Source organism: Schistocerca serialis, chromosome 1, assembly GCF_023864345.2.
Source record: "Schistocerca serialis cubense isolate TAMUIC-IGC-003099 chromosome 1, iqSchSeri2.2, whole genome shotgun sequence".
NCBI classification, from domain to species: domain Eukaryota; kingdom Metazoa; phylum Arthropoda; class Insecta; order Orthoptera; family Acrididae; genus Schistocerca; species Schistocerca serialis.
In genome coordinates this window covers 404,433,072-404,456,010 of record NC_064638.1, presented here as the reverse complement: position 1 = coordinate 404,456,010, position 22,939 = coordinate 404,433,072, and positions in this window count along the sequence as shown.

Below are 22,939 nucleotides of genomic sequence, written 5' to 3'. Positions count from 1 at the left end.
ACACGTGGGGCGTGAGGTCTCCACAGTACATCGATATTGTCGCCAGTGGTCGGCGGAAGGTGCACGTGCCAGTCGACCTGGGACCGGACCGCAGCGACGCACGGATGCACGCCAAGACCGTAGGATCCTACGCAGTGCCGTAGGGGACCGCACCGCCACTTCCCAGCAAATTAGGGACACTGTTGCTCCTGGGGTATCGGCGAGGACCATTCGCAACCGTCTCCATGAAGCTGGGCTACGGTCCTGCACACCGTTAGGCCGTCTTCCGCTCACGCCCCAACATCGTGCAGCCCGCCTCCAGTGGTGTCGCGACAGGCGTGAATGGAGGGACGAATGGAGACGTGTCGTCTTCAGCGATGAGAGTCGCTTCTGCCTTGGTGCCAATGATGGTCGTATGCGTGTTTGGCGCCGTGCAGGTGAGCGCCACAATCAGGACTGCATACGACCGAGGCACACAGGGCCAACACCCGGCATCATGGTGTGGGGAGCGATCTCCTACACTGGCCATACACCACTGGTGATCGTCGAGGGGACACTGAATAGTGCACGGTACATCCAAACCGTCATCGAACCCATCGTTCTACCATTCCTAGACCGGCAAGGGAACTTGCTGTTCCAACAGGACAATGCACGTCCGCATGTATCCCGTGCCACCCAACGTGCTCTAGAAGGTGTAAGTCAACTACCCTGGCCAGCAAGATCTCCGGATCTGTCCCCCATTGAGCATGTTTGGGACTGGATGAAGCGTCGTCTCACGCGGTCTGCACGTCCAGCACGAACGCTGGTCCAACTGAGGCGCCAGGTGGAAATGGCATGGCAAGCCGTTCCACAGGACTACATCCAGCATCTCTACGATCGTCTCCATGGGAGAATAGCAGCCTGCATTGCTGCGAAAGGTGGATATACACTGTACTAGTGCCGACATTGTGCATGCTCTGTTGCCTGTGTCTACGTGCCTGTGGTTCTGTCAGTGTGATCATGTGATGTATCTGACCCCAGGAATGTGTCAATAAAGTTTCCCCTTCCTGGGACAATGAATTCACGGTGTTCTTATTTCAATTTCCAGGAGTGTATTTTACGATGCGCAAGCACACTTCCTCATCTCTAAGCGGAGCTAGCGCTGCCAGTCTAACCTAGCCACTCTCATTAAGTCTCATCATGGTAGATAAAATGCAATACAAACTACTGTATTTTATATACAGTGTATCCAGTGCTTCTGAAGCTCATGATGAATGAAAACACCGCTGACGATTGACCGCACTACTGGTTTCACGGCTTACAATCGCATTTTCAAGTGCCACAAAATTATTACATTAATGTATAACAGATGAACCCAATGACATATTAATGTAATAATTTTGTTGTACTTGAAGTGTGGGCAAATAAAACCAAGTGTTGCTAGTTATGAGTAGTTGTTTCTTTCATCATAAGTTGAAATAGTCTTACCCAATTCTTCAGTCACTGTGGAAACTGCAGGACAGCAGACAGATGTCTACCAGACAAAGGCAGTCTCCTTCTCAACGTCAGAACACAGCACAGACTCGGCTAGCCATCCGAAACCAGAGACTAGAATGACAAATTACCTTCCAGACGAGCAGAACCTTGTGGTCTGCGAACGAATCCTATCGGTCGAAAGCAAAACTGACAATACAGAAATGATACAATAACTATGCACATAGCGGATTATAAGAGAGTCGCACAGACCATAGGATACATAAATCAGTTTTCCTCCATAAACAAAATAAGAGGAAACGAAAGAATAAGTTTAACAGGCATTTTCATCAGGAAAGTTCCAGTGTAATTTATTCGCGATTTTAATGCCTAAGTATTTGACGTTTGTGTGATATATGATGTACCCATTATCTATCGGATTTTTTTTTTAGTATTCGTGTAGAGGAGTCCGCACATTTTATTTTTAAGGGTCAATTGTCACTTTTCGCACCAGGCAGGTAACTTGTCTAAATAGCCAAGTAATTCATCTTGGGATGACTTTACTAGACGGTAAACGACAGCACCATCAGTAAACAGTCTAAGAAGCTAGAATGAAATTTTCACTCTACAGCGAAGTGTGCGCTGATATGAAACTTCCTGGCAGATTCAAACAGTGTGCCGGACCGAGACTCGAAATCGGGACTTTTGCCTTTCGCGGGCAAGTGCTCTACCGACTGAGCTACTCAAGCACGACTCACGCTGCGTCCTCACAGCTTTAGCTTAGAGTACTTGCCCGCGGCCGGCCGGAGTGGCTGTGCGGTTATGGGCGCTACAGTCTGGAACCGAGCGGCCGCTACGGTAGCAGGTTCGAATCCTGCCTCGGGCATGGATGTGTGTGATGTCATTAGGTTAGTTAGGTTTAATTAGTTCTAAGTTCTAGGCGACTGATGACTTCAGAAGTTAAGTCGCATAGTGCTCAGAGCCATTTTAACCATTTTGAACTTGCCCGCGAAAGGCAAAGGTCCCGAGTTTGAGTTTCGGTGCGGCACACAGTTTTAATCTGCTAGGAAGTTTCAGTCTAAGAGGCTGCTAAGATCGTCCCCAAAATAGTTTATGAAGGATGGTGCAAATTTTGTGGCGGTTTTCTTTTGCATGTTGGTATTCCGGTTGGTATTAGTTTATTTATCGATTATCATTGTTATTTGCAGTTCATTGTTGTTATTTGAGTTTACATATTGCCATTTCGTCATGTGGAAATAGTGGGTCTATCTGTGAACGTTGAAAATGGACTGCGGGATGGAGAAATCGGAACACTTCTGACATTCTCCTGTTTGAGTTCGGTAAAGGGATAATAGCAGTGAAAGCAGCTAGAAACATTTGAGTCGTGTATGGATATAATGGAAATGGAAATGAGCGTTTGGTGTCATTGGCCGGGAGGCCCGTTGCGGGGCAGGTCCGGCCGCCTTGGTGCAGGTCTTATTACATTCGACGCCACATTGGGCGACCTGCGCTCTGGATGAGGATGAAATGATGATGAAGATAGCAAAACACCCAGTCCCTGAGCGGAGGAAGTCCCCGACCCAGCCGGGAATCGAAAACGGTAATCCGTCACGCTGAGCACTTAATTTTAATGTGTTAGGTGTTGTTCATTGCGTTTGGTCTGGGCGGACGTCACATGACATCCGTTCAAGTTGATCGTTGATTCCTTTACTCAGTTTTTGTATTACAGAGGGCCACCGCCTCTCTGACCGAACACGCCGAGCTACCGTGCCGGCACGCTCAACTCTCGGGGCGGACATGGATAATGCCACTGGTCATAGCACGGAGAGAAAATGGTTTCCTCGTTCCAAGGAGGATCATTTTGACACTAGTGACTCTCCACGTTCAAGAAGACCTTCTGGGTTAGAAGAAGGTCGTTTAAACACATTGGCCCGCAATGAGCCACGTCAGTGTACGCTAGAACTGACAAATGTGATGATCTGTGATCATTCCACCATCAAGCGACATTTGCATTCAATGAGGAAGGTTCAAAAACCGGGTGTATGGGTACCGCACGCTCAAAACCAAAATCACAAAAATCTGCGGGCGGCATGTGTCCCTCTGCTTGCTCGTCATCGCCGGCCGGAGTGGCCGAGCGGTTTTAGGCGTTACAGTCTGGAACCGCGCTACCGCTACGGTCACAGGTTCGAATCCTGCCTCGGTTATGGACGTGTGTGATGTCCTTAAGTTAGTTAGGTTAAAGTAGTTCTAAGTTTTAGCTGACTGTTGACCTCAGCAGTCAAGTCCCATAGTGCTCAGAGCCATTTGAACCATTTTGCTCGTCATCAATTGTCTCGTGAACAACACTGACCTTTCCTATCCTGATCTTGTGCATCAGATTTTCATCTTTACCACTCTCTGTCAAACAGTCTTCATGGTACCTGCTTTCCGGATGAAAATGCGCTCTGAACATGGCTCGAAGAGATCTTCGCCAAAAAATCTTGTGATTTCTACAGTAGCGGATTCTAAAAGATACCTCAGCGCTGTCGAACTGTTCTAAATATTGAAGAAGAATAAATTACTGATGACTAAAGTCTCCGTTATGCGTATCTGTTGTGTTTATTAAAATTACGGCAAACCGTTACGAACCTATGCACCAACAGAACAGCAGAGCGTGTACAACATTTCCTTGAAGACGCCACGTACAGGGTGACTTTCTCCACCGTTACAAACTCTAGGGATTGATCGATAAGAGGATACGGAAGGTCTAATGAACTTACGTGCGGAAATGCACCGTTTCCGTACTAGAGACCATTTATTCAATCATACTTTGTTACAGACACTGCGGTCTGATACATGCAGACTCAGCTAGAATATGCATGGTTTCCTCCTAGAGGATGGTACTGTTCCCATGTCATGCCCTAGCACCCTTTTCAAATTGGTCAAATGGTTCTGAGCACTATGGAACTTAACAGCTGAGGTCATCAGTCCCCTAGAACTTAGAATTACTTAAACCTAACCAACCTAAGGACATCACACACATCCATGCTCGAGGCAGGATCTCGAACCTGCGACCGTAGCGGTCGCGCGGTTCCAGAGTGAGGCGCCTAGAATCGCTCGGCCACTCTGGCCGGCCTAGCGCCCTTTTCTTCCATAATAATTGGTAATGCTGTGTCCGATTCATGTCTCTTCATGACTCACCTTGTAGTGAATGATACAGCGTTGGACGCAATGATTCCATATTCGAATCGAGAGCTTGCTGACATGGTGTTTACTCTTGGAAAGTCAAACGGCAGTAGGCGGCGGACAATGAGGAGACCTATACCAGCCGACAAAATCCACAGCATTCAACGTTTGCAACAGAGTTACGCCGCTTGTCTGAGACCGGGCTGTTTCAGGAAGCAGGAAATCATGAGGGACGTACGCGAAATGTTCGGAGACCAGACTTGGAGGAAAATGTGATCAACACTGTGGAAGGCGATCACCGCGTCAGTACCAGGCAGTCAGCCCGCCAGTACGGGCTAAGCCAGACGACCGTGTGGAACATTCTCCATGGTAATTGTTACTATCCTTACCACTTAAAACGTGTGCAAGGCTTATTAGCTCCACATCGGGAGCAGTTTTGTCAGTGGTTTCTTCACCAGGCAACCACGATCCTGGGATTATCATCATCCATCCTATACACAAATGAGGTCACGTTTACCCGGTGTACTCAACTTTCATAAGTCATCTGTGGGATAGTACGTAGAACCCCCACGGGATGGTGACAGCGAATCATCAGTATCAGTGCAGCCGGAATGTTTTGGCCGGGATAATAGGCGATCACATTTTCGGACCAGTCTTCCTTCCCCGTTGCCTAACAGGCCGGAATTATCGGCGTTTATTGCGGGTGACATTGCCTCCCGCGCTGGACGAAGCGCCGTTGATGATTCGAAGTGTTATGTGGCTGCTACATGATGGTGCTCCAGCCCACTTCGCCGTTATCGTCCAGACGCCTCTCAATCGTGTCTTCCCTTGGACGAGGGATTCCAGTTGCATGGCCTGCTCTTCCAAGGCATCTCAATCAGTGCGAGTTCTGGTTGTAGGGCCATTTCAAAAGTATTGTATATGGAGAACCCATTTCAGCCGTGGAGAGACTGGAGCAGCGTATTCATGACGGCTTTGACACTGTTCGATGCGTGTGAGACAGAACATGCTACGCCGCGCGTGCGTTGAGGCACATGGAAACCATTTTCATCACATACTATAAATGTGGCAGCATGGTAAAGCGCATATTAGACTACAGTATTTGTAACAAAATATGAATGAATAAATGGTGTATAGTATGGAAACTATGCATTTCCGGCTATAAGCTCATTAGACCTTTTTTGTTCCGTATCCTCGTATCAATCAATCCCTAGAGCTTGTACACGGTGGAAAAAATTGCCCTGTATAGCTTCTGATTCACTACACGACTTTCCATCAGCTACGGAGTACGGCCTTTCGGGAAGGAAGTCATACATCCTGTCACACAGCTGAGCCGATTCTCCAGAGTCATGCTTTTTGATTAGAAGCTGCTAGTCATGAATGCCGCCAAAAGACTAATGGGAACCTGGAACCAATTTAAAATCCCCTGTCATCTGAACAAAGGCCACTGGTGTTACAAAGCCTACCTATGTTTTCATTAAGTTGTAACTTAATTCACTCGATTGTCTTACTTCTACATTTAGGCTTACTGCTTTACCCTGTTAAAGACATACACGTTCTGATCAACAATATACGGACACCTCCTAGTGGGCGTTAACATGAGGTATGTCCACCCACTGCCTTTTGATGGCTTTCACTCTGCTGGGGACACCTTCTATAAATTACCTGAATGTCTTTGAAGGATAGAGCTGAAACGAGAGAAAGTATTGATGTTCGACGCTGGGTAAGCAGTGAAGTCGACATTCTACTCCAAGTCATCCCAAAGATATTCCGTTTGTAATGTTCTCATATGTTTTCGTCTATTGTAAATAATTCACGTTTGCTGTACTGGGACAAAGATGAATGGGCGCACTGTAGGAGTAGTGAATAAAATCCTTGACTCTGTGTTTAGTTCTATCTGCGGTTGACTTGTTAGTCAGTCTGTTATGCAGAGCTGGGACATTTTCCTTCGTCGCATGGTGGCGTGCAGTTGCGATTTTCAAAGAAATAGGCCGATTGTGTGTGAATCTTGGAGAATAATCTGGAATATATTATTACGAGATGAACACATCTGTGGAAGAGTTTTAAAGGTATGTTTTTAATTTTTGTAATGAGAGAATTTTGTAAGTGTTAGAGTCTCCTTATATTGTGCAGTCTTTTGCCTATAAACAGAGTTTTATTTTTCAAACACGATATTCTTTAACGTAAAACCCACCTGAATGATTCACAGCAAAGTTTTCAATTTTTATCGTGTGTGCATTGCAGCTTACGCCACATGGAGTAAAAGATTATCTCTGACAAAAAGAATTTAGAGTAGATTATTTATCTTTAGGTGCTGCATCTGGTGATGTGTATTTGTTTTAGAGAATAGCAGTGCTCCGGATACAAAAACAGCATCCTGAACCAGAGGTAAGCCACTTTTATTTCTTGGAAGATCTCATCGTGCATTCTTGGGCAGTCAGTGTCTAACTATAAGCTTTAACAATCATTCGGACATTTTCCATATTTCTTTTCTTCATCTCTGCAAACACATTAAAGTCTATGCAGCTCATCATGCATTACAGTTTTTAATGCTTCAAAACTGAACCATGACAGATTAAAACGCTGGGCATTATATCTTTAAGAATTCCGTTTCAATGTAATTCATATTCCTAGCTCAAAAAAGGTTTTTGCTGACGCTTTATCTCGTGAACCTACTGGCTTAGAAAAAAGTAGTTTAGAAACGAATCTTAAGAAAAACTTCAGTATACCGTATATTCAGGAACTTGCCTTAGGAATTTTATTGCGTTTTCTTTAAAAGACATGCACAGGAACAGGATAAGGAGATCGTCTCGAAAGACCTGAAAAGTAAGTGGCATGACAAAACTAACACAAAGATAAGGCAATATTACCATGTGCGCAAGAACGTTCTTTTCAAGCGCTGTACTGTAACGACTCACTTGATACACACGTGCCAGTTACGATCATTTAGAACCATGTGTTTCAACAAACTTAACACAATCTGTTACTTCAGTAACATGGAAAAGAGACACAGAAAAGTTTTATCTATATGCAAATGGTGTCAAAAAGCTGTTACACATCGTGTTCCGCTATTTCCTATCATTCCTACTAAGTTAAAGGAATTAGCTGCGGTAGATATTCTAGGCCCTCTCATAAGACCTCACATTGAATTTTCTTATGATTTTGTTGGTGTAGAACTAACTTCTGAATTTCTCTCTCATCCCTTTATGGAAAGCCACTAGCAGAACTGTATCTCATGAACTTGGAAAGTATTTTAAAAGTAGGACATGTTGACATGCAGACAGGGTAATGTCGGACAATGGCCCCCAGATTACATGACTATTGGGCTAGAACTTCAAGTAATCACAAAAATAAACCTACGATTATCTCACTCTAAAGGCCACAAACTAATGCTTGTAAAGGCCTTACGTGAGAAATGAATAAACCTTGTAGACTTTACTGTCAGCGACATCGGAATCTGGATAAGCACATACACAAGTACAGGAGTATTTTAAACGAATTGTCACATCATTCTACGTCATTGCCTCCCTGACTTGAACTGAAAAAAGAACAGCCACCAGACTCCTATCAGAGAGCTTGTACCATTTCCTAAGTCACGCAAATTACGTCACAAAGAGATAATAGACCCAGCAATAAGTAAAATCAAGAAAGCTGCAGAGCGTAGAAGTATGTCGCAACTTAATAAGGCAAATGTCAAAAATCTGTTAATTGTCCAGAAAGTATTTGTGAAATCCTGCCCTTTGTCTCACAAAAATAAGCATCTATGTCATAAATTTTTCCTGGAGCGCAACGTACCTTACCTAATTCGTCGAATAGCACATGACAACGCAGTACATGTGGAAATTAAATGTACTAAAAGGTGCAAGGGCTTCCGACACATAACACATATAAAAAAATTTATAGAATAGTGATTTTTTGCATTTTACCCCGATCTCAACGTGTTGAAAACTACCTTGAATTGTTACTGGTGTAGCACTCATTCCTGACATATTTATGTTCTATATTTTGTGATCATTTTCCTTTTAATTTTGTTGCATGACGTATGAGAGCACGTGACATATGAGAGCATTTCTTGCTGAAGTATGTACCCTTTTCTTTTGTAACTATCTACATACCTTTTTGTGTTTGGATCAGATTATGACAGACATGATGATATGCATATATATTCCAACTAATTTTGCACCTATGAATATATTACACATTTATGAGCAAAATTTCACGTAGGGTGCACTGTTGTATGACATGTTTTGATGACGACACTAAGAAGAGACAAAAAATTAAATGAAAAGACCATTAATCAAAATATAGATGTATTTTATGGGTAAAATGAGTGTTTTAATGAACTAATACATGTTTTCTTTCTTTTGCATTTTAGCACTTATCAATAGATCTTTTTCCCTGGCTTAGGTTAGTGTTGTGAAACGTTCATAATATTGTTGCATAATATGACTGGTTTTTAACATACTATTGCCTCTTGTGATTTCATTCATTACACAATTATTGGTGCACCAACAGACTTCTGACACAGCTATGTTATTAGAATTTTATGACACTTATATCTCTGTCTTTCGTGATGACCTACTTGGCTTTAGTTGCTGCATCACTTTTATGATGAAACTTCCGGGCGTGATTTGTCTTAGCAATGAATTTGTTCATTTTCTTTACTTACTACAAAACGTTTTCTGCTGCATTTTCGTAGGATATGATACTCTGCTGCACTGACTTCTGATGAAATTATTGTCAATTTTATGTATGCATGATAATGAAATTGTCTGCATTGCCTTTCTGATGAACTATGTTTGTGTATATATGTATGTTGCTGCGCCTGTAGTTTTAGGAGAGGTCACTTAGGATAAGCATTTACTGTTAGAAGCTGCAAATAACGTAAATGTTACGATACAACAGAATTATGAAAAATGGGTATAGGAAGAGATTATGTAGAAAATATAACAGATGCCTCTAGAAATGAGAAAGAATTGTGACTGTAATGTGGAAGCATGAGTATAGGCACGTTGAATAATAATTATATTATGTGGCTATGGTGATGATATGATAATGAAATGCAGGCAACGACCTGATATTTTGGCAGGTTTATTGAGTTAAGGATATTATGAAAAAAGTGTGAGGTTTCAGACAACATACAGTATGCATATGGTACATACAGTAGTTAGAACACTGATAAGAATATTACAGTGTATCACTAGGATAAGACATCACACAAACTGACTGAGATTAAATATGACCTAATTCCCTTTCCTTTTCCTTTACATGAACCATGATACATTCGTTCGTTTGTCCTTTATTTCTGTTGTAAATCTTCTTCTCTTCTATTGTGTGAATGTTTTTATGTATGCATTTTTATGGTCGCTGTTCCTGTTTTTTACATGTTAGCTGTTAATTCTGTAATATAAGATCCTCTACACACTACATATTCGCGTACATTTTCATGGTCATTTGTCACCATTGGAATTTAATAACATTTTTCATTTGTTCCTCCTTTTAACTTTACTTTGTATTGGCACAGAATACTGCATAATCCTTTCCATATGTAGATGTTTTCTGATCACACTGATTATTGTAATCTACAGATATGTGTTCTGCATAACTTCATCTTACATTTTCATCCCATGCTTTTGTACTATTTCATAAATTTGTTAGGAATGAGGTCATTTCTTAGAGAAACAGATCTGCATGTGCAGTTCACATAGCCTATTCGTAATGAAAATCACAAATTCAATGAAGGTGTGAGAGATTTAATTAAGTTTTGCACACACTTAAAGGAAAGAGGAGAACTGAGTTTATCCCCAAGATATCAACTGGACATATGAACTGTCAGTGGAAAACTGCTTCCCTGAAACTGCTCATATTTGATTCTACATTTACTGCCAATCTTCAGAGTGTAGTCAGCGATGGACATTCAATTGGTTTACTGGCTGTAGTGTTCGACATTCAGTTGTCTTACTGGCTGCACCTAAGCCTGCCATTTTTTCATATTCGTCAGCATGGCTCATCTGTGGGATCAGTACAATATGGACAGCAACCTCGTCGGCGGCTGTACTTCATAAAATGTCACTATTGCGCTACCTGCATTCCTTTTCTTAGCCACAAGAATAATCAGACGAGACATTATTAGTATTTTTGTTGATGATAAGTGATGCAACATTTTGCCTTGACTTTTATTCATATAGTAGCCTCAAGTTTAATGACATGAAACATCAAAGAAAATCTTCGATGGTTTTTGTGATACAACATTTATCTTATCTACTATCTACAGAACTCAACAAACGGCGTGTCTGCTTCCTTCTCCACGGGTAAGACATCAATCAGAACATTCATTTTGTACATTTTGATATTTTGTAACCTAAATCTTAACACTTGAAATGTTATTTATAATTGTAACTTATTGTACAGACATCTTTGTAGCTATTTTTGGTTTCATTCTCCTTGCCTTACCGCAATTAAGACAATCTGCATGAAATACTTATGGAAGGCAGGGGATATTGTAAGGTTCTCATATGTTTTCTGCTACTGTAGATGGTTCACATTTACTGGTACAAAGATGAGTGAGCACGCTGTAGTAGTAGTGAATAAGATCCTTGGATCTGTGTTTAGTCTTACCTGTGGTTGACTTGTTAGTCAGCGTGTTGTGCAGCATGGGACATACTTATTTGAGGCATGGTGGCGTGCAGTTGAGTTTTTCAAAGAAATAGGTCTGTTGTTTGTGAACCTGGGAGGAATGATCTGGAGTACTTTATTATCCAGATGAAAACACATTTCGAGATTACGGAGGAATTTTAAAAGTATGTTTCTAATTTTTGTAATGAGAAAGTCTTGTAATTGTTAGTCTGCTTATATTGTGCAGTTTCGTGCCAATAATCGAAGATTTACTTCTCAAAAACTATTTTCTTCAAAGTAAAACCCAATCCAATGATTCCTTGTAACGTTTTGTATTTTTATCGTGTGAGCATTGGAGCTTACACTACACGATGCAACAGGTTGTTTCTGACAAAAATAACTTAGAGTAGATTATTTATCTTTAGCTGCTGCATCTCCTGATTTCTATTTGCTTTCGAGGTCAGTATTCCAGACACAAAAACAGTGCGTTGAGCAAGAGGTACGTCATTTCTATTTCAGGGAAGATCTCACCTTGCAGTCTGGTGTAAACAGTGTGTTGTCAACATTGTTAGGTGTCGTCCTAGCAAGTATATTAATTTTCAGTGAACAGTGCTGGTAATTTCAAATAATTATTTTCTTACCAGCAGAGCAGTAATTTATTTTTGTGGATTTTTTTGTGTAACATTGCACTTTATATTACGCATCGCTCCTAATGCGCTTCAGTACTGAGTTTTAGTTGTATGATTTTCAGTGAGCACCCGATTAGTTTCTTTCAGCATTTAATTGGATTCATTTTCTTTATTTCAAATTTTGCATTTAATTAGGTTAAAAGTTTTATTTCACGACACTGTTCACATGGGCAAAGCAGGGCCAACCAACAGTCAGCTTTGCTTAGCAATAGAATACGGTGCCTGAAGTACATGAGGAGAATGTTTCGGAATCAGTATATCCAGGTGCCTCGTGAACATACATTTTTTTTACATATTTTATTCAGTTTAGGACTCTGAGGAGGCCAGTCCAATTTAGGAATGTAATTGTCCACAAATTATTGCCTTCCAGATGCTGCTCTATCACAGAGCCCACTGTCATTCTGATACGAGCAATCGCCGTCTCCGAACCTTACTTCTACTGTATGCAATACACAGTGCTGTAACATATCCTTCCGCATTTACTGTTTTCTTACACTGCAATAAGAGTACCGCACCCTCGCTGCAAGAAACACCTACATACTGCAACACCGCCTCCTCCTCATTTCACCACACTTGTGGACAGGTAACATTCTCCAGGCATCCGCCAAACCCACAGCCTTCCATCGGACTGCCACTGTCTGCAGAATGATTCATCACTCCACATCACTCGTTTGCAGTCATTCACTGTCCAGTGTCGTCGCTCTCTAATAAGTATCCAATAGTGATTCGGATTCCACGCACAGCCTGTGTATCGATATGGAGGAGAGGTCAGAGCTACTCGGACTTCATACGACGGCCGCAGCTCGCACCTGCAGTGGAAGTCGCCGCAGGTGCAGTCATGTCACGTTATCGCGTCCACTGATGCATGAGTGCTGGTAAATACTGCGGCCCCACACTTCTCCCTCAGTTCTCAGTATTTTCGGAAGCGTTCGTTTGGGCTATTGATAGTAGAGTAACGAATAGTTCCTGCTTTACATTTTCGATTCGGATTACTAGCTAGACACTTTGTGTATATTTACGACCACTTTGACTACACTCCGGACTTATTTTTGGTTGGCTGCACTTTTCGTGAACTTCGCCGTAAATGGCCAGATGAACAGCCTGTTTGATCTACCGCTCTCTGCATCATCGCCAGTGCGAGTGGTCATAATCTATGTTTTAAGAGTAGAAGAGAAAATTTTATGCAACCTCTAGTAACTTAAGCGGACTACAAAATGAATGACTTATGAGTAGCCACTCGACCATTTTGCCTCATTCTGTTTAACTCCATATGCACATTCTGTGAACTGGACTGCTGGTAGCACTTTGTAACTCATGAGAGATTATTTCTACTGGTTTCCTGCAGCTTTGTACAACCACCCTCGGCAATGCTCGACACACCCTGCCTGTCAGTGTATGAGCTCTGTCTGATCTTGCTTTGTCTCTAATTGGTAAAATCTTTCAGAAGCCAAGATCGCATAAATATTTCTTTATTCTCAAACAAACGGTTTCGACGGACTTTACCGCCATCTTCAGGTCTTCACAAATTTTTGTTATAAAATGTGTTAATTTTGCGTGGGACCTCACACATTTCGTAACAAAAATCTTTCAAGTCCTCAAGATAACAGCAAAGTCTGTCGAAAATGTTTGTAAAATAAACATTTACGCAGTCCTGACTTCAGAAACTTTTTACCAAGTAAAACAGATCGGTCCTTCCAATTCCTCAACATGAGAAAATTCAGTTACCGCATTTCCACTTCAGACAATCACCAAAAGTCGATCTGAGAATCCTTAGGATGTTTGAAATGTCTTTTATGGATATGTTGGTCAGGTGACATTCAGTGAGTTGCCCACATTCTAAGTCGCTGACCTATCCTGACCGAACCATTATGCTGTTACTGTTTCTCTCCTGACATTACCCACCGCCTCCTCTTCTACGTGGTCCGCCTCTCGTGGTATCTAGTGGTCAGTTCCGCATTACATCTGAGGTCCGGATACTTCCGATAAGTGTATTTGTCGTACGCTCCCTTGTGATTTGCTATTTAAAGCTGCTGGAAATTCAGAACCATCACATAATTTAATATTTTAGAACTGACTGGACGTTTCGCGTTGCCACCACAGTAGGCTAAAAGATACAGTTCTTCTCATGTATAATTAAAAACCTTTTTGTATTAAAAAACTGTCAGCTTGCGGTATGCTGGCAACTGGGACAAGTGCTTTTCCCGTTGCTTGCGCATGTCACTCTGTGTGCCATCATCACGATCACGCTCTCTCAGCGTCACTCCTGTAGGCAGTTACTGCTTTTGTTATTTTTCCATTGGGTACCTTGCGTCATTTATACAAATACTGTCACATGTCAGAACGACCGTGTATAGCTGCATTCGATGTAATCCGCGACGAATTCCTCTTCCGCCCACATTTCTTTGTCTGAGAGTAGCATTTTCACGCTACATCCACAATTTCTTGCTGTATGTACACCAATATCTGTCTTCTCCAACGGTTTTTAACATCTATAGCTCCCTCTAGCATCATGTAGATTATATCCTGATGGCCTACCACATATCCTATTATCTTGCCCCTTCTTATCAATGTATTTCATACGTTTTTGTTTTCCCCGTCAGCGGACACACCCTCATTCCTTACCTAAGAAGTCCATCCTATTTGCGTCATTCACCTGCAGCACCACATTTAAAACGCTTCGATGCTGTTCTGTTCTGGCATTCCCACAATCCATATTCACTACTATACAATGCTGTGCCTTAAATACACTTTCTCTCAGGTAATTCTTCCTAAAATTTGGGCTTATGTTTGATGTTAGTAGATTTGTTTTGACAAGGAATATTTTCTTTGCCTCTGCTAGTCTGCTTTTCATGTTCTCCTTGTTTCGTCCGTCATGGGTTATTTTGGATCCAAGGTAGCAGAATTCCTGAACTTCGTATACTTTGTAATCACCAGTTTTGATGTTAAGTTTCTCGCTATTCTCATTTCTGCTACAGTTCTTTGGTTAAAAAAAGTTGAAATAACTCATTGCGGTTGTCTGTCTTCAGATCAGATGGATGGTGTCTGCACTTATGAGTATGCCCTTGTAATGACGGAAATGACGTGTCTGCTCGATAGTACAGCAACTCTATTGTTGTTGATTGGATTTAACATACTCTTCAGAGTTCTGTTTAACAATAAGTTACATGGATGTCAAATGTTCGACGAGAGAAACTAAGGTACCTATCTTCTTTAACCACACCGCTTTAATGAAGGAAAACCAAGACGGTGAAAGTAGCGCGGGGACCATTAACTTATGAAGGATGCACTCTTGATCTGTTTGACTACGACTACCTTTCGAGATCCCTTCATTCGTACATGATTATGAACTAGGTAACGCATCTCTCCCCACACACCAGTTCGTGTTAGGAGGACTTTCAAAACATTATAGTTGCTGCATGGTCCTGCTTTCCATGTACCATGCTGAATACCTAACAACCGACATTGATAATCGTATCACACTGTATGAAACCTTAAATAGCAGTATAGCTATTAGGGTTGCAGACACGATGACACCAGACGCATGCGAAAACTTTGATCCTATCTTCAATGTGTTTAGGAAATAGCAGGTGACGTAGACATTAGAAGGCGGTACTGTCAAGCGAGTTAATAACGCATCATCCACAGTAACGTTTGCTATCCCTCTTCTTTTACAGACGGGCAGTCGTTTAGTTTTTATTTTTGATCTGAAAACTCCGTCAACACCAATGCCTTTCGAGTAATAAAATTCATTGAATTGGGTTGGGCGGATGACTAACCTCCTTCTCAAAACCGCGTGTACCCGCAACTGTAGTAGAGCTGCGACACCACGAATGAAACAACGGCTTAATGCGAGATGGCACCATGGTTGACCGAATCACGTGTACTGGTGTGGTACTGTCGCTTGACGTAGAGGAAGTCGGCTCGAATGTTGGTAGCAGTTTTTACCACGAGTTTTTGTTTGAGAGGGACATCTGTAGTAACGACTAAGATCTTCGTCACCAATATGTGCGCTAGTGATTTGGCTGAAAGACTATTCTGCTTGGCAGTGTCTAATCCAGCGATGGCATGTGTTATTATTGTTCTCGATTTAACCACTCATCTGAGCATGTACAGAACAACAAATCAACTGTAACATTTTGTGTGTACCGCAAATACCATAAACAACATTCACGAGACCGGTCGAAATCGCGACATTGGCGTTCATGTCTGAAGAAAGTATCTATCAGACGAAATTTTTGCTACAGCTTACCTCTACAAGCACTGCAGACACGTACTCTAAAATACATTAGTACCTATATGCTTTCTCGATGCCGAGGTGACATAGAACTTCATTAGTAAGCAAATACGTTCTAAATTAGTGAGCTTCAGAAATTCCTAAATGACAGTTCTTAATTTGTTCTATCACCAATCATTTTTTTAGTAAAACTGATTTTTGTCTCCTGAGTTTCATGAGACGAAAATCTAGTTTAAATGCAGCATGGAACTGGCTAGGTTCTAATAGCATTAAGTTAGGACTTCCACTGGCGTAAGGCAGAACTAAAATAAACATGAACACATTTATGTTACAAGTGCATCCGTCAAAAGTTTCTCAGCAAAACGAGTGCAAAAACCGTAACTATTCGAACAAAGCGATACAGCTTTCCGTACTGAATGCAAACATATCGTTAAAGTCTCATCAGTTTGCTTCCAGGAAAACATACTTGATTGTCCTTTTTCGTCTACGCTACACGACTACGATGCATGCGAGTAGGCTCTAATGTGTATGCGTTGTCCAAAATAGAAGCAGAAGATATCGATTAAGGAAGGACGGATGTAGGTGTTTCTTTTTCTTAAAATGGTAAATGGCCGTGTTACCCAAGACTATGGACATACAGAATCCAGATTTAGGTTTCCTGTGACTCCCCTAACTCGCTCAGATTCCTTTGAACGTCGCACGGCCGATTTACTTCCCAACCCTGACGTAATCTGCGCATGTGCGCCACCTCTAATGGCCTTGACATCAACGAGACATTAAACCCAATCTTTCTTCTTCCTTCCTTCCTTCCGTACTGCATCCACATGACGCCGTTGGCTGATGGATGACATGCTGGTCGGTCGGACCACATTCGTACCTCTCTGGCCAGAAAGACGGCGCGTATTGTATATTATTATAATTATATATAATTCCCATTACGAACATAGATTCCTTATCAATTTTTTACTGGGATCGTTAATTTTTCAATGTAGCGAGAAAAAAACATTTTGTGCTTTATAAGGTGATGACTTGTCAGGGTTACTCATGGTACACGTTTCACAGACACTATACGATCAAAAGTATCCGGACACCTTGCTGAAAACGATTTACAAGTTCGTGGCACCCTCCACCGGTAATGCTGGAATTCAATATGATGTTGGCCCACCCTTACCCTTGATGACAGCTTCCACTCCCGCTGGCATACGTTCAATCAGGTGCTGGAAGGCAGCCCACTCTTCATGGAGTGATGCATGAGGAGAGGTATCGATGTTGGTCGGTGAGGCCTGGTACGAAGTCGTTCCAAAAAAACCTAAAGGTATTGTATAGGATCAGGTCAGGACTCTGTGCAGGCCAATCCTTTACAGGGATGTTATTGTTGTGCAACCACTCCGGCGCAGACCGTATATTACGAACAGGTGCTCGATCGTTTTGAAAGATGCAATCGCCATCCCCAAATTTCTCTTCAACAGTGGGAAGCAAGAAGGTGCTCAAAACATCAATGTAGGCCTGTGCTGTGATAGTGCCACGCAAAATAACAAGGGGTGCAAGCCCCCTCTATGAAAAACACGACCACAACATAACACCACCACCTCCGAATTTTACTGTTGGAGCTACACACGCTGGCAGATGACGTTCACCGGACATTCGCCATACCCTCACAACTGCCATCGGATGGGCACATTCTGTACAGTAATTCGTCACTCCGCACAACGTTTTCGACTGCAACGTTTTTGCACTGCTCAATTGTCCAGTGTCTACCCTCTTTACACCAAGCGAGGCGTCGTTTCGCACTTACCGGCGTGCTGTGTGGCTTATGAGCAGCCGCTCGACCATGAAATCCTAGTTTTCTCACCTCCCGCCTAACTGTTATAGTACCTGCAGTGGATCCTGATGCAGTTTAGAATTACTGTGTGATAGTCTGGACAGATGACTGCCTATTACACATTACGACCCACTTCAACTGTCGGCGGTCTCCGCCAGTCAACAGACGAGGTCTGCCTGTACGGTTTTGTGCTGTACGTGTCCCTTCATGTTTCCACTTCACTACCACATGGGAAACAGTGGACCTAGGGACGTTTAGCAGTGTAGATACCTAACGTAAAGACGTATGACACAAGTGACACCCAATCACCTGCCCACGTTCGAAGTCAGTGAGTTTCGCGGAGCGCCCCATTCTGCTCTCTCACGATGTATAATGACTACTGAGGTCGCTGATATGGAGAACCTGGCAGTAGGTGGCAGCGCGATGCACCTAATATGAAAAACGTATGTTTTCAGGGGGGTGTCCGGATGCTTTTGGTCACATAGTGTACATACTTCTAAAGTCCAGACTAACCTAAAAACTCCAAGTGATATCTGACTCTCTGTTTCCTTTTCGGAAGCTACTGACAGAATTAAGTCACGAGCTTTAGAGGAGACATTTCCAGACCATCACCAGTGTAATATTCTTTGCGTCATTGTGATTTTGAAACCTCAGCCAAAGGAACCATTACAGATCTGCCAGAGAACGGTAACGCAATGTTAGCCTTGCGGCTGTGTAACCAGCGGGGGTATTGCGTGCCGTGGAAGCGTCGTCCGGTACTGCAGCGACGTGAAGGGATGAGGCGACGGCGGCGGGCGAGTCCGCTGTCCGCGGGGCGACACGTGACGGCGACACGGCTGTCTGGGGACGAGACAGCCGCGGCCTCGGCGTCAGCCGCCGTGTGACGCGCGGCGTCCTGGTCACCTGTCTGCTTAAAATGTACCGGCTCCGGGCCTCGTGCCTCAGAGGTCTCTCCTGTGCATGGAGCTTAGGAATATCGATGCTGGAGCCACAGAGCGACACAACCACTGACGGAGGAGTTTTCAACGCTAATCAAGTCCCAGAGCCTCATTCGGTGATCGCTGTTGCGTACCCTGTGTTAAGAAAGTGTGCGAAAATATCAACTAGGTACTGCACGTACATGTTACGTCAGAAGACTACTCTGATAACCCAGTAATTAGCAACAGAAATTTATAACATGTTTTCCAACATTTGAGAGGTTCAAAAAATGGCTCTGAGCACTATGGGGCTTAACATCTGAGGTCATCAGTCTCCTAGAACTTAGAACTATTTAAACCTAACAAACCTTCGGACATCACACACATCCATGCCCGAGGCAGGATTCGAACCTGCGACCGTAGCAGTCGCGCGGTTCCAGACTGGAGCGCCTAGAACCGCTCGGCCACAATGGCATGCTCATTTGAGAGGTTCATGCCCTCTTTTACATGTCGCCCCTCATTTTCATCAATTTTATTGATGTTCTATGTCTTTGCAAGGTAGTAACAGACCGAATAAGGTTACTGTAATGAGAGTATTTGTACTGAGAGCTCAAAAAATATTTCTCACTTGATTCCTAAACATGTTTTACTTCCGTGGGTGGTCTGGGTGAGGCGAGCATCGTAGGAAGCGGCACACTGCGTTTCCGGTTGAGGGCTGCACTTCGCTGAATTCTGAGAGGTTCGTACAATAGGCTTAAGCGCCTGGCGGAACGACTGACGTCGGTCGAGTTTCGCCTATTGTATGCAGTGCGAAACGACCTGCGAGACATCTGAGTGTCGCCGCAGTTTATCTGTTTACCGTTCCGGCACGTCCGGAACGAGGATTCCTGGCATCGACTGACTGCATTGTCCTCATGATTCTGAGAATACTCATGGACTGTGCCCTGCTGGGTGCGACTGTCTGGCACCGGATGGCCGGTGGTCTAGGCAGGTTGTTTTCGTAGCCGGTCAAACGGCAAGTTCAGAGCCCTTATCTGAATGGCAGAGGCATGATTGGTCAACTTAAACTGAGGCTAGTTGAAGTCATAAAGTCCTGCTCGAAATTGGAGGGAACGGTCGCTATTGGCGCGAATGATGTTCTGAGACAGTGTGGGGGAATTTTGGAATCAGAACTAAATGCTCATTCGCGGTTTTTTCGAGGAGAGTAGGGAGTAGAGAAATGCTGGCTTCTCTGCTTGCATCTCATCACATAGGGGGATTAGGGATTTGATCTTCCTCGCGTCGGACGGTCTTGCGACTTGGTCGCTCGTTTTCGGAAGAACTTAGGATTCTCGGACAGCCTTCGAGGCCAGGGGTTGACACAGAGTTGCTGCACGGCAGAAGTCGGCGCCTACATCATCAGGACGCTGCCTACCGACGACGTGCTGCAGATTTCGGGTCTGGTACAGTATTTTGCGGCTCCAACATTGTAGGACCTTATCAATTTTATACTGAATCCCTCAGCAGCACGCGCCCTCGCTTTGCTACAAGTCCACCTTGCTTGTTTCTCCATGTGATCCCGTTTGAGCTCTCACTACTAACTGCTACACCGCTATATAGTCAGGAGATTAATATTTGATTTATTAGGACCTCCAGTCATTATCGTCAATCTATTGCATCACAGAGAGTAGGAGCCCCTTGTCCTCGAGCCAACTCTTGTTCTCATAATATTTCAGTATACCCTGTCCTTTAACCCACTGTTTGTGTCTATTGAAACGTCCCCTTTGAACAATTATACATGACTGTGCTTAAACTGACACACAATATTTTCAGCGCAACGCAATCTGACTTTCAAAAATCCTACAAAAAAAATGGCCCTGACTAACATTAACCTATGCGTTTCACAAATCGCTTACCTCACAAAAATCTTGGTTACTCGAACTACTGCAATACAGCGAGCGCCACTACTGCCAGCTAAATAAAAGATTCAAACTACGAAGGCACTAACTACTGATAGGCATAGTTAGCAAAATGAAAGATTTTGATAGAGAACAAATGATGTATTTACCTTAATAGTCATAATATATATAGCAGTTCATGACATCCAGTCTTACAGATTTCAAAACTCCGCCATCTCTCTCCCCACATCCACCACTGCTGGCGGCTCACCTCCAACTGCGCTGCGCTACGCGCTGTTAACAGCCGACTGCCCAACGCTACAATGGCGAGTATTACAACAATGCCAATCAGCTACAGACTGCACACAGCGCAGCCAGTGATTTTCATACAGAGCGCTAAGAAAACCTAAACAGCCTACTTACACTATAAATATGTACATTTATGTTCTGATGTATAATAAATCTCATTATAATATTTAATCCGCATATTATTTCGTAGATATATGCAGAATCCCATTTCCTGCTGTTTATTATTATAAAGTTCTCTTTTTTGTCTAGATTACGATTTTTATCAAATTATTGTGAGTGTGCACTCCTTATTTCACCAACTAGCAGGGTCCACCATCATTTCCTTCCGTTACCGTTGCGCACATAATCAATTAGGTGGTATGTAAGGAGGGGGTCGAGTGCATGTCCAGTTCTCATGTAAAATTCGTCTGAATTAAAGAGGTACAAACTCTTCTCCATCCCGACACCTCTCACAGTGTCCAAGTATTGTCTGTGGTGCAGTAGTACAGTCATGTCTCCACCCGCGTGATTTCGAGAAGGGATGGAGGCGACAGCGAGAGCGTCGTAGAAGTTGACACCCACATCCCACACAAAGGGTGTCTAAGTGAGCCTCTTCGTGAGATGATATTTAAAGAAATCCCTGGCATATTTTACGAAGAACTTAGTAAATTCACTTCGGTAAAAAAAAGGGTGAGCAGCTGAGTGCATTCACATATGACAGTTTACATGCGTTTCGTATTTTCCGCTAATCTTGCATGCTAACTGACCGATTCAGATGCACTTGTGGAAGGTATATTAAGTTTTGGTTCGTCTCTGAGCCTCATACTCATGTTTAGAACGTCTCAATGTCATTTTTCGCTAAACCTGTCCTTTCATTTTCCTCCTCGATAGTAAAACGAATGAATTTGTGTGTGTGAGCACTTGTGAATTCTATGTTCGTAACTGTAGCAGAGTAGTCAGCTACTGTGACTCTTAGCAACTTTAATAGACACTCGGTGAATAGCAAAGCGGTTTCTCATTGCTTTGGCCAAAACTTTTGTGTGGGTTGGCGTAATACAGTACGCCTGTTATGTGGTCACTTCCGTTGGAGGGATCAACGCACGTTTTGTGAGAGGATTGTGACGATCTGTGGAATGGAATGGGGCTGCAAATGCTTCTGCTCACTGAATCTCCTCGTCTAACACGGGCATGATCTCCTATCCTTTCCACCGCCAGACACATGCGCTTAACGCCTGTTATAGTGCACAAATAAAATACTGTCGATACTGCTGCTGACAGACAAGTACAAGTGTTAACCATGGTGGTACAGTGTAGGAAGCTGATGCCAAATGAATCGAACGCCTCTATTAAGTTCACTAAAAATCACAAGTTTTTATTCGTGACCAAATGCATTTCGCTGAGGTGTCTTCCAAAGAGGTACTGTTGTGTTGGCAGAAGAGCCAACACCGTGTTACGAGTGGAGGCCGAAATGCACGCGTTTTAGCTCACGCAGGCTGGTATGATGAGGGAAGGACTATACTGACGTGAGGTCTGGAACATGGAAAGGAATTAGAAGTCAGAAAGCGGACGTAATTAGTTTGATACTTAACTTTAATCCATTAATGATGAACGTCGCTTATCTCTTCAGAATACATTCATAGTAACTGAATATGGCGCCTTGCTAGGTCGTAGCACGAGCCGGCCGAAGTGGCCGTGCGGTTAAAGGCGCTGCAGTCTGGAACCGCAAGACCGCTACGGTCGCAGGTTCGAATCCTGCCTCGGGCATGGATGTTTGTGATGTCCTTAGGTTAGTTAGGTTTAACTAGTTCTAAGTTCTAGGGGACTAATGACCTCAGCAGTTGAGTCCCATAGTGCTCAGAGCCATTTGAACCATTTTTAGGTCGTAGCAAATGACGGAGCTG